This window comes from Fundulus heteroclitus, chromosome 18 (assembly GCF_011125445.2).
Source record: "Fundulus heteroclitus isolate FHET01 chromosome 18, MU-UCD_Fhet_4.1, whole genome shotgun sequence".
In the NCBI taxonomy this organism is placed as follows: domain Eukaryota; kingdom Metazoa; phylum Chordata; class Actinopteri; order Cyprinodontiformes; family Fundulidae; genus Fundulus; species Fundulus heteroclitus.
In genome coordinates, this window is record NC_046378.1 from 38464105 (window position 1) to 38475859 (window position 11755).

The 11755-nt window shown below is 44.0% G+C and overlaps 2 non-coding genes and 1 pseudogene across 2 annotated transcripts; all 3 read left to right on the forward strand.

Annotated features, from left to right (window-relative positions):
- The first annotated feature begins 6085 nt into the window (after window positions 1–6085).
- Window positions 6086–6261, forward strand: LOC118566863 (annotated as a pseudogene).
- Window positions 6262–8376: 2115 nt separating this feature from the next.
- Window positions 8377–8567, forward strand: LOC118566850. Its single transcript, XR_004933337.1, has one exon. It is a non-coding gene; the product is annotated as a U2 spliceosomal RNA (small nuclear RNA).
- Window positions 8568–9601: 1034 nt separating this feature from the next.
- Window positions 9602–9792, forward strand: LOC118566843. Its single transcript, XR_004933329.1, has one exon. It is a non-coding gene; the product is annotated as a U2 spliceosomal RNA (small nuclear RNA).
- Window positions 9793–11755: the final 1963 nt, after the last annotated feature.

Genomic DNA, 11755 nt, shown 5'->3' on the forward strand with positions numbered 1-11755 from the left:
TGGAAACATCTTTTGCTGAAATAAAACAAGGGCGTTATTGTCTCTACGTTAGCGTAGATAATTGTGCTTTTTCTACCTCCAAGGCTGGTCTTGAATAAGGATAAACGCGCAGAGAAAGCGTCACGTCAGAGAGTTGTTTGGAAAACCAATGATGCTTTTCAAAGTATTTGTTGTGCTTGCGTGGGCGTATTCATTTCCAGTCTGTGCAGGTGCGGAAGGAGTAAGAGCTGCAGTTGAGGCTACCGTCCACTAGAGGCCGCTGCAGCCCTTCTTTTCAACCTGCGCCGTCCGAGGCTTGTCTTAACCTTAGGACTTTCTTGACTTTTATGGGTTACGTAAAAAATAAAAAAAATAAAAAATCCATCGTATGCCTATATATAAATGCTGTGTTCACATTTAAAGGCAGATATCTAGAAAATGGCAATTTCTTTACTTGTTATCGCTTCTGAGCTCCCTATTGGACCAGAGCAGGAACAAGCAAAAAAATGCTTTACTTTTGCTGTCCTTTTCACCTGCAAGTGGCTTATTTGTGTTGATTTACTGCTGCAGAACAGCATAAAATGTGGCCAATTGTCATTTCCCCTGGTTACCTTCTTTATTGTATGCTAAAAAAAAAAAAAAAAAAGTCAACGTTTCCGTGCTGGTTATCCTACCCTGAGTTAAAAGGAGGTGCCTCTGAATGACCGGGTCTCCTCCACCCTTTTTCTGGTATCGCTTCTCGGCCTTTTGGTTAAGACAGCGATCAACTCCACTGGGTGGTGATAGCGGTAGTCATTGTGACTTGGCTGTTACCCCTGTACTCGAGTTAAGATTATTTTTTGTCTCTAGTTGAGATATTGATCGCAAAGTTGTGTAAAATATCTCTTCCCTTTTAAAAGTTATTGTATTTTTGGTCTACTTAGTTATTGTGTTTTATTAACTGTTTTAGTTATTTATTGGGTTTTATTAAAGGTTTTAGTTATTTATCGGGTGGTGCCTTCACCATGGCGGCTAGCCATGCCGGCATGCGAAGGCACCACAGCGTCCGCTTCCTTTTTAATGATCAAGAGAAAGTAATGTCAAGGCTAGATTTTTCAAGAAAATTGTTGCAGCAAACGTTAAAGTTTAAGCCGGATGACCTGAACTGTATCCTCTCCCTGCCTTTCAACAAGGGATATGACGTGAGTTTTTGTTCCGCCGCACTTCTAAAAGACTTTTGGACTCGGTTTGAAAACGCGAAAACCCAGTTTTCAGCATTTGACGTTGAGAAACTGACTGACAACTCCCTGAAAACGGTGATTGTCAGGATGTTCAATGAGACTGTCAGTGCTGAAGACATCTGTGTATGGCTGGGTAGATACTGCACTGTGAAAGGCCAGGCTATGAAGGTGCGGGATGCCGACGGCATCTGGAACTGCGCTTGGCGGGTCCCCATTAAACAGTGGGAAGATCCCCAAGGCTTCCAGGGCCTGAAACATCTCCCATCCATGATAGTCCTGGGGGAAAACAGAGGCTACATTCATTACCAAGGACAACCGAAGCTATGTAGAAAGTGTGGCGAATACGGTCATCTGGCTGAGGCATGCAATAAGATTTTTTGTGGAAAATGTAGGGAGGTGGGACACACTTTTGAAGAATGTACAAACGGGCGGAAATGCAATTTGTGTGGTGGACAGGACCACCTGTTTAGAGACTGTCCGAAATCATTTGCAAATAAATTAAAAAAAGGGAAAGAGACGACAGTTGAAAAAGTTAATGAGCAAGTGGATGCAGCTGGGACAGAAAATTCAAATCTCCTGCCAACCCCTCCGATTGGAGGAGAGGAGGAGGAGATGGCGGGAAGCGGGGAGGGGACGGAGGCTCCACCCCAAACCAAAGCACCTGGTAAGGGGGAGGAGACGCAAACAGAAGGCGGAGCTAGCTTAGAGGAAACTCAGTTTGAAAGTAGCGATGATGCCACCCTCCCCGACGCCCAGCTGGCCAAGAGACCGGCATCAGAGTTATCCCCAGACATATCTATGGTTTTAGAAAAGAGGGGAAGGCTGGGCAACCTCTCAGAGGGCTCATCTGAGGAGGAACCCAGAGTATTCCCAATTGATTCACCAAATGAGGTCTCCTTTTTAAATATAGCGATCCAATCAACCCCAAAAGAAATCATGTTGAACAAAACATTGCGACAGAGGCCAACGCCTAGAAGGAGGAAGGGCGATGGAGCTCCACCCCTCCCTCCTTCACCATGTGAAGTGAAGCAAGAACTGCACTCAGTGGAAATAATTTAACTTTTGAAACGTGCCTCTCGTTTATATAATGTTTTATAGGACCTTAATTGTCACACCTTTAAAATGTTTATCTTAATCCTTTAAAATGTCTTGCCTGTTCTTAACCACTATTTTTATGACTCTCACCTTCTCAACTATAAATGTTAGAAGTGTGAAGTCTTTAGTTAGAGCCCAGAGTATTTTATCCTTTTTAAGCACCGTACAGTCAGACGTGTTTTTATTGCAAGAATGTGCACTTCCGTTTTTAAAGAATTACACCCGGTGGCAAGATTTATGGCCGAGACCGTCAATATGGAGCGGCTCAAACGAAAATAGAAACGACGGTGTGGCCATTTTAATAAATAATCCTCACATCTTGGTTAAGGGAAGCACCGTGGTGAAAGAGGGAAGAGCACTTTTAGCAAATCTGACTTTTAATGGGCAGGATTTTAACCTCTTAAATATTTATGGTTTTACTGATAAACACGACAGGTATGACTTTTTAAAGGAACTGCAGCCCCACATGTTAGGAAGAAAACCGTTAATAATTGGGGGGGATTTTAATTGTGTTTTAACCAGAAAAGACAGGAAAAGAATAGGACAAATATATAAGGTAGACAAGACATCACTTTTATTACAGAGGATAGTCAGGGATTTTAAACTAATAGACTGTTTTAAATCCATGCATCCTAGAGAGGAGGGCTTCACCTGGGTCAGTGATGATAGCTCTAAAGCCTCTCGAATTGACTACTTTTTCATCAGAGATTGCACCCTAACTGATGCTAGATTGTCACCAGTTTTCTTTTCCGACCACCTCCTTCTGTCCTGCACTCTTTCACTTCCTTTAGGTGCGACGACCGGGAGAGGTCTGTGGAAACTCAACCGCTCCCTGCTGGAGGACCAGGCTTTGGTCAGCCAGTACCGGGAGCGGTACCAGGAGTGGCAGACCCTCCAAGACCTGTACGAAACACGAGCACAGTGGTGGGAGATGGTGAAAGGTAGGACCCAGACTTTCTTCAGACAAGCCGGGAAAAATAAGAAGAAAAAAGAACAGAGTCGCATGATGGGGCTGCAGAAAAGATTACAAAGATATTATTTTTTAAATCAACAAGGTATGGATTTTAACAAAGAAATAAGAGAAATTAAAAAAGAAATGAACATTTTAGCAGAAATAAAGAGCAAAGGAGTCATCTTAAGAAGCAGAGAAAGAGAAATAGAAGAAGGGGAAAAATGTAGTAGATACTTTTTCAAAAAAATAATTGGTAATCCAAGTTCTATTCCTGAACTTAAATCAGTAAAAGGAGACATCGCTTCAACTATAGAAGAAAAGACAAAAGTGATTGAACAGTTTTACAGTGATTTATATGAGGAGAAAATGGTAAACGAAGGAAATATTAAAGAAACTTTGGATTTTTTAGAAAAAAGTATAAAGGAAGGTAGTTTTTTAGAGGAGGATTTTACCCTTTTAGAACTTTTAAACTCTTTGAAGAGTTTTAAAAGAGGAAAATCTCCAGGCTCAGATGGACTCCCTGTAGAATTTTATCTAACTTTTTGGGACATTTTAACACCTGATTTAATCGTTGTTTTTACTGATTTTAGCAAACTAGATAAACTACCCGATAGTTTTAGAACAGGTATAGTGACGCTTTTACATAAAGATAACGATAAAACAGATCTCAAAAATTGGAGACCCATCACCCTTTTAAATTTAGATTGTAAACTTTTTAGTAAACTTTTAGCAGCCAGGATGCGCCGAGTGTTGGGGGATCTAATCCACCCGGATCAAGCCTGCGCCGTGCCAGGAAGGAAGATCACGGACAGCCTCGTACTGATCCGAGACACCATCTGTTTTGCGAGAGACAGAAACATTCGGCTGATAGTGTTAAATCTAGATTTTGAGAAAGCTTTTGATCGGGTCTCGCACCAGTACCTCTTTCAGGTACTGCAAAAAATGGGTTTTCCAGGGAGGTTTGTAGCATGGGTGGGACTGTTGTACCGAGACATCTACAGCAGATTTCTAGTTAACGGGTTTCTGACAAAAGCAGTGAAAGTGAACTGCGGTGTTCGTCAGGGTTGCCCTTTATCTGCCCTTCTCTACGTGGCCTGTGTCGAGCCGCTGGCGCAGATCTTGAGAAGGGACCCACAGATATCAGGAGTCACAATACCAGGGAGTGGGGGGCAGGAGGCCAGATGTCTTTTATATATGGATGATTTTAATATTTTATGTACAGACCTTTTATCAGTAGACAGGGTATTTCAATTAACTGAATGGTTCGGGAGAGCGTCAGGCTCGAAACTAAATAAAGAGAAAACAAATGCACTTTTTTATGGACCATGGAAAGAAAATGAAAAAATAGGACACCAGTTCCAGATAACTAAAGAGGAACAAAAAATATTGGGGGTGAAATTTGATAAAAATGGAGAGGGAGGAACAAACTGGACAAAAATAATAAAGAGAGTAAAACAACGACTGGGATTTTGGGGGATGAGGAACCTAACACTTGAAGGAAAGATTCTTATAATCAAAGCAGTGATTTTACCAGTGCTTTTACTCACCAGTTCGGTTTTTATTCCTCCCAGGAGAGTGATTTTAGAGCTGCAACGAGACATTTTTTACTTCATCTGGGACTCCAAATGGGAGAGGATAAGAAGACAAATCATGACAAAACCAAAGGATAAAGGAGGAAAAGGAGTCCCAGATCTTTACTTGTTTTTAGGCAGCTACTACACAAGCATTCATTTTAAACTGGCACTGAACACAACCCCAGATATCAAAACAAGCAAGATGAGCAGATTTTGGATGGGATCCTATCTGAGAAAATTAAAATTGATTCAAAGTGATCTAAAAACACCTGTTGCTTTTAACCTCCCACCGGCATATGCTTTTATACAGAAATTTTTAGAACATTTTAAATTGGAGGGAGAGGAGAGCAGGATTTTAACCAACCATCGTTTTATCATTTCTGTTGTGCAGGAGCGGGAACCAGTGACCCCAGTGCGAGGCCTCCTACGAGGAGATGCCTCCACGGTTTGGCGCAACGTGAGCCTTCCTGTCCTTCCAAACAGACTTCAGGACCTGTCATGGATGGTGGCTCATGGGATTCTCCCGGTCAGAGCCGTCATGCACTCCCGCGGCATGTCTGTATCGTCCATCTGCCCCCGACCCGGTTGTGGCGCGCCGGAGTCGGTGAGGCATCTGCTGTGGGAGTGCAGTGCTGCTAGGGACCTGTGGACGGAAGCCGGCTCCTCGCAGTTCCCACACTTGCCAGCAAGGGAGGTCCTCGACTTACAGCTAGTGCTGTATGGGGTGAGCCATCGGACCTTTATGAAAAAGGACTTTGAGGAGATGTGGCTCACCCTCGCCACCATAAAAGACGCCATCTGGACCTCCAGAAACTTGCTGGTAAGCAGGCGCAGGCAGATTCCCCCCGAGGCTGTGATCCGAATGGCGGCAGCAAGAAGAACAACATCAAGAGCTGCAGGTGGCACGCCAAGGACACAGCCTCAAAGAAGCATCGTCTGCGCCTCCGTGAAGAGAGGAGTCGGCGTTTCACAGATGAGGGTCCCGGCAGCAGCGGCCTGGCTCTCCGGGAGAGGCAGGCGGGAAGGAGCAGTAGGGGGGGATCCCCTCTGAGCACCAGTACCGGAACCAGCACCGGTACCAACGCTGTTTGGAAGAACGGGATGGCTCAAAATTTAGGAGAGGGTCACCCCGGTCCTGCTCAATTTTAACATACAGATTTGCTGTTTACATCATGTTTCTTCTCTCCTTTTAATTTAATTTATTAAATGTAAAAAGAATATTTCTGTATAATTGAGTGCCATGGTTTTAAATGTATTAAGTAACAATAAAATCTTGAAAAAGAAAAAATCTGTTCTTATCAGTTTAATATCTGATACGTCCCCTACCTGGGGACCATATATTAAATTGATTTTTGGAACTGGGAGATGGAATAGGGGCTTGCTCCGTCCGCTCCATGCATCGGCCTGGTATTGCAGTACCTCCAGGAGCGGTGCACCTCCTCCATGCTTGTTCAGAGACAATTACTGTATAGTTGTGGGCTCCTTCAGGCTTGTCGCAAGCGTTTAGCTCCGCTGCTGTGCTCAGGCTGCACAGTCCAGCTAACCAGCCTGTGCCTCCCGCTAAGCGCAGCTGCTCCATGCTAGGCGATGTTTGGAAACTGACGCTGGGTTAAAAATTATGCACAAACACGCGTAGTTACCACAAAAGCATTTACAAATGTGGCATTTAAGGGTTTGGACTATACACTCTCGAGTGTTGCCAACAACGCCACCTGGGATTTTCACCCAGGAATTGATAAAGGGGCGCAGGTCCGGTTTTGCAATAAGCGAGAGACAAGTTTCAAGACAATAATAATTTATTGCAAAGAATAAAAATACCTGTATCCGAACAAAAGAAACTTCACAAAATAAATCCAACTAGGCTTACCGGCGGGTACGGTCGGGTCCTGGATAGTAGGCTCCAAGACAAAAAATCAAAACAAACACCCGTGAAGTCACTCACTCTCTATTATTCCCTCCACCTATTGATGCGCATCACTTCAATCACACCAAAAAGGGACGCCGCGTCCAGACCCGAGCGCACCACCGGCAGTCTAAAGAAAATAAAAAGGAAAAAGTCAATCATTAAAATACAGGCAATAAAAGATAAAATTATGTAAATAAAACCATAAAAAGTCCTTGTGCTTGATAAGCACAACAAGATGAGCAATCTGGTCCAATTCGATCCGAAATCAGTGCGATCAACCTCTCCTTGTCCTGAGTTCAGAAGAGGGGTAGGGGCGTGTCCCACACGCCGATCTTGGCCGCTAAATAAGCGGTAATTCAGTCCAAGCAAAGCAGCAGCATTAAGTGGGATGATCCGTGGAGATTCCTAAACAACCATAATAGTTTAAAACAAAGGAATAAATCACAAAATTTGTCACCGAGTCCACATACCGATCAGGACGAACTCTCCTCACTTGTACCCCAAATGGGAACGCTCAGATGTCGGCTCTTATTGTAGGAACCACCTCACCCACGATGAAACGTGGAGGTACATATGCCCGTACGTTTCTGCTGATAAAAGGCTCTATGACTACAATGTACAAGCAGTTATAAATACGCAGCCAGCCAACCTCACCTGTACTCTACGCACAGACGGCTCAACACGGAAGCGCGGTGCGCGACGTGTCCACAGCAAACAACGAGTCTCAGACTGGAGCTCACCTCTGTTTTTATACTGAGCGCCCTCTGGCGCTATTGGCCCGCTTACAATCACCCCGCCAGCAGGTGCAGCCTATACCTCTTCCTGCCACACAAAGAAAAGCTGCTGCAGTTCCTTGACTTGATTCACAAACATACCTCATCATGCAAGATGTCCACCTCAGCGGACACATGGTCAAACTGAACGTGCTGTTTATTGGAAACATCTTTTGCTGAAATAAAACAAGGGCGTTATTGTCTCTACGTTAGCGTAGATAATTGTGCTTTTTCTACCTCCAAGGCTGGTCTTGAATAAGGATAAACGCGCAGAGAAAGCGTCACGTCAGAGAGTTGTTTGGAAAACCAATCATGCCTTTCAAAGTGTTTGTTGTGCTTGCGTGGGCGTATTCATTTCCAGCGTGTGCAGGTGCGGAAGGAGTAAGAGCTGCAGTTGAGGCTACCGTCCACTAGAGGCCGCTGCAGTCCTTCTTTTCAACCTGCGCCGTCCGAGGCTTGTCTTAACCTTAGGACTTTCTTGACTTTTATGGGTTACGTAAAAAATAAAAAAAAAATAAAAAATCCATCGTATGCCTATATATAAATGCTGTGTTCACATTTAAAGGCAGATATCTAGAAAAATGGCAATTTCTTTACTTGTTATCGCTTCTGAGCTCCCTATTGGACCAGAGCAGGAACAAGCAAAAAAATGCTTTACTTTTGCTGTCCTTTTCACCTGCAAGTGGCTTATTTGTGTTGATTTACTGCTGCAGAACAGCATAAAATGTGGCCAATTGTCATTTCCCCTGGTTACCTTCTTTATTGTATGCTAAAAAAAAAAAAAAAAAAAAAGTCAACGTTTCCGTGCTGGTTATCCTACCCTGAGTTAAAAGGAGGTGCCTCTGAATGACCCGGTCTCCTCCACCCTTTTTCTGGTATCGCTTCTCGGCCTTTTGGCTAAGATCAAGTGTAGTATCTGTTCTTATCAGTTTAATATCTGATACGTCCCCTACCCGGGGACCATATATTAAATTGATTTTTGGAACTGGGAGGTGGAATAGGGGCTTGCTCCGTCCGCTCCATGCATCGGCCTGGTATTGCAGTACCTCCAGGAGCGGTGCACCTCCTCCATGCTTGTTCAGAGACAATTACTGTATAGTTGTGGGCTCCTTCAGGCTTGTTGCAAGCATTTAGCTCAGCTGCTGTGCCCAGGCTGCACAGTCCAGCTAACCAGCCTGTGCCTCCCGCTAAGCGCAGCTGCTCCATGCTAGGCGATGTTTGGAAACTGACGCTGGGTTAAAAATTATGCACAAACACGCGTAGTTACCACAAAAGCATTTACAAAGAAAAGCTGCTGCAGTTCCTTGACTTGATTCACAAACATACCTCATCATGCAAGATGTCCACCTCAGCGGACACATGGTCAAACTGAACGTGCTGTTTATTGGAAACATCTTTTGCTGAAATAAAACAAGGGCGTTATTGTCTCTACGTTAGCGTAGATAATTGTGCTTTTTCTACCTCCAAGGCTGGTCTTGAATAAGGATAAACGCGCAGAGAAAGCGTCACGTCAGAGAGTTGTTTGGAAAACCAATCATGCCTTTCAAAGTGTTTGTTGTGCTTGCGTGGGCGTATTCATTTCCAGCGTGTGCAGGTGCGGAAGGAGTAAGAGCTGCAGTTGAGGCTACCGTCCACTAGAGGCCGCTGCAGTCCTTCTTTTCAACCTGCGCCGTCCGAGGCTTGTCTTAACCTTAGGACTTTCTTGACTTTTATGGGTTACGTAAAAAATAAAAAAAAAATAAAAAATCCATCGTATGCCTATATATAAATGCTGTGTTCACATTTAAAGGCAGATATCTAGAAAAAATGGCAATTTCTTTACTTGTTATCGCTTCTGAGCTCCCTATTGGACCAGAGCAGGAACAAGCAAAAAAATGCTTTACTTTTGCTGTCCTTTTCACCTGCAAGTGGCTTATTTGTGTTGATTTACTGCTGCAGAACAGCATAAAATGTGGCCAATTGTCATTTCCCCTGGTTACCTTCTTTATTGTATGCTAAAAAAAAAAAAAAAAAAAAAGTCAACGTTTCCGTGCTGGTTATCCTACCCTGAGTTAAAAGGAGGTGCCTCTGAATGACCCGGTCTCCTCCACCCTTTTTCTGGTATCGCTTCTCGGCCTTTTGGCTAAGATCAAGTGTAGTATCTGTTCTTATCAGTTTAATATCTGATACGTCCCCTACCCGGGGACCATATATTAAATTGATTTTTGGAACTGGGAGATGGAATAGGGGCTTGCTCCGTCCGCTCCATGCATCGGCCTGGTATTGCAGTACCTCCAGGAGCGGTGCACCTCCTCCATGCTTGTTCAGAGACAATTACTGTATAGTTGTGGGCTCCTTCAGGCTTGTCGCAAGCATTTAGCTCAGCTGCTGTGCCCAGGCTGCACAGTCCAGCTAACCAGCCTGTGCCTCCCGCTAAGCGCAGCTGCTCCATGCTAGGCGATGTTTGGAAACTGACGCTGGGTTAAAAATTATGCACAAACACGCGTAGTTACCACAAAAGCATTTACAAAGAAAAGCTGCTGCAGTTCCTTGACTTGATTCACAAACATACCTCATCATGCAAGATGTCCACCTCAGCGGACACATGGTCAAACTGAACGTGCTGTTTATTGGAAACATCTTTTGCTGAAATAAAACAAGGGCGTTATTGTCTCTACGTTAGCGTAGATAATTGTGCTTTTTCTACCTCCAAGGCTGGTCTTGAATAAGGATAAACGCGCAGAGAAAGCGTCACGTCAGAGAGTTGTTTGGAAAACCAATCATGCCTTTCAAAGTGTTTGTTGTGCTTGCGTGGGCGTATTCATTTCCAGCGTGTGCAGGTGCGGAAGGAGTAAGAGCTGCAGTTGAGGCTACCGTCCACTAGAGGCCGCTGCAGTCCTTCTTTTCAACCTGCGCCGTCCGAGGCTTCATCGCTTCTCGGCCTTTTGGCTAAGACAGCGATCAACTCCACTGGGTGGTGATAGTGGTAGTCGTTGTGACTTGGCTGTTACCCCTCTATTTGAGTTAAGATTAATCTTAGTCCCTAGTTGAGATATTGATCGCAAAGTTGCGTAAAATATCTCTTCCTTTTTAAAAGTTTTTGTATTTTTGGTATACCGGGTTTTACTTAGTTATTGGGTTTTATTAACGGTTTTAGTTATTTATTGGGTTTTATTAAAGGTTTTAGTTATTTATCGGGTGGTGCCTTCACCATGGCGGCTAGCCATGCCGGCATGCGAAGGCACCACAGCGTCCGCTTCCTATTTAATGATCGAGATAAAGTAATGTCAAGGCTAGATTTTTCAAGAAAATTGTTGCAGCAAACGTTAAAGTTTAAGCCGGATGACCTGAACTGTATCCTCTCCCTGCCTTTCAACAAGGGATATGACGTGAGTTTTTGTTCCGCCGCACTTCTAAAAGACTTTTGGACTCGGTTTGAAAACGCGAAAACCCAGTTTTCAGCATTTGACGTTGAGAAACTGACTGACAACTCCCTGAAAACTGTGATTGTCAGGATGTTCAATGAGACTGTCAGTGCTGAAGACATCTGTGTATGGCTGGGTAGATACTGCACTGTGAAAGGCCAGGCTATGAAGGTGCGGGATGCCGACGGCATCTGGAACTGCGCTTGGCGGGTCCCCATTAAACAGTGGGAAGATCCCCAAGGCTTCCAGGGCCTGAAACATCTCCCATCCATGATAGTCCTGGGGGAAAACAGAGGCTACATTCATTACCAAGGACAATATCAATACCAATATCCATGGTTTTAGAAAAGAGGGGAAGGCTGGGCAACCTCTCAGAGGGCTCATCTGAGGAGGAACCCAGAGTTTTCCCAATAGATTCACCAAATGAGGTCTCCTTTTTAAATATAGCGATCCAATCAACTCCAAAAGAAATCATGTTGAACAAAACATTGCGACAGAGGCCAACGCCTAGAAGGAGGAAGGGCGATGGAGCTCCACCCCTCCCTCCTTCACCATGTGAAGTGAAGCAAGAACTGCACTCAGTGGAAATAATTTAACTTTTGAAACGTGCCTCTCGTTTATATAATGTTTTATAGGATCTTAATTGTCACACCTTTAAAATGTTTATCTTAATCCTTTAAAATGTCTTGCCTGTTCTTAACCACTATTTTTATGACCCTCACCTTCTCAACTATAAATGTTAGAAGTGTGAAGTCTTTAGTTAGAGCCCAGAGTATTTTATCCTTTTTAAGCACCGTACAGTCAGACGTGTTTTTATTGCAAGAATGTGCACTTCCATTTTTAAAGAATTAC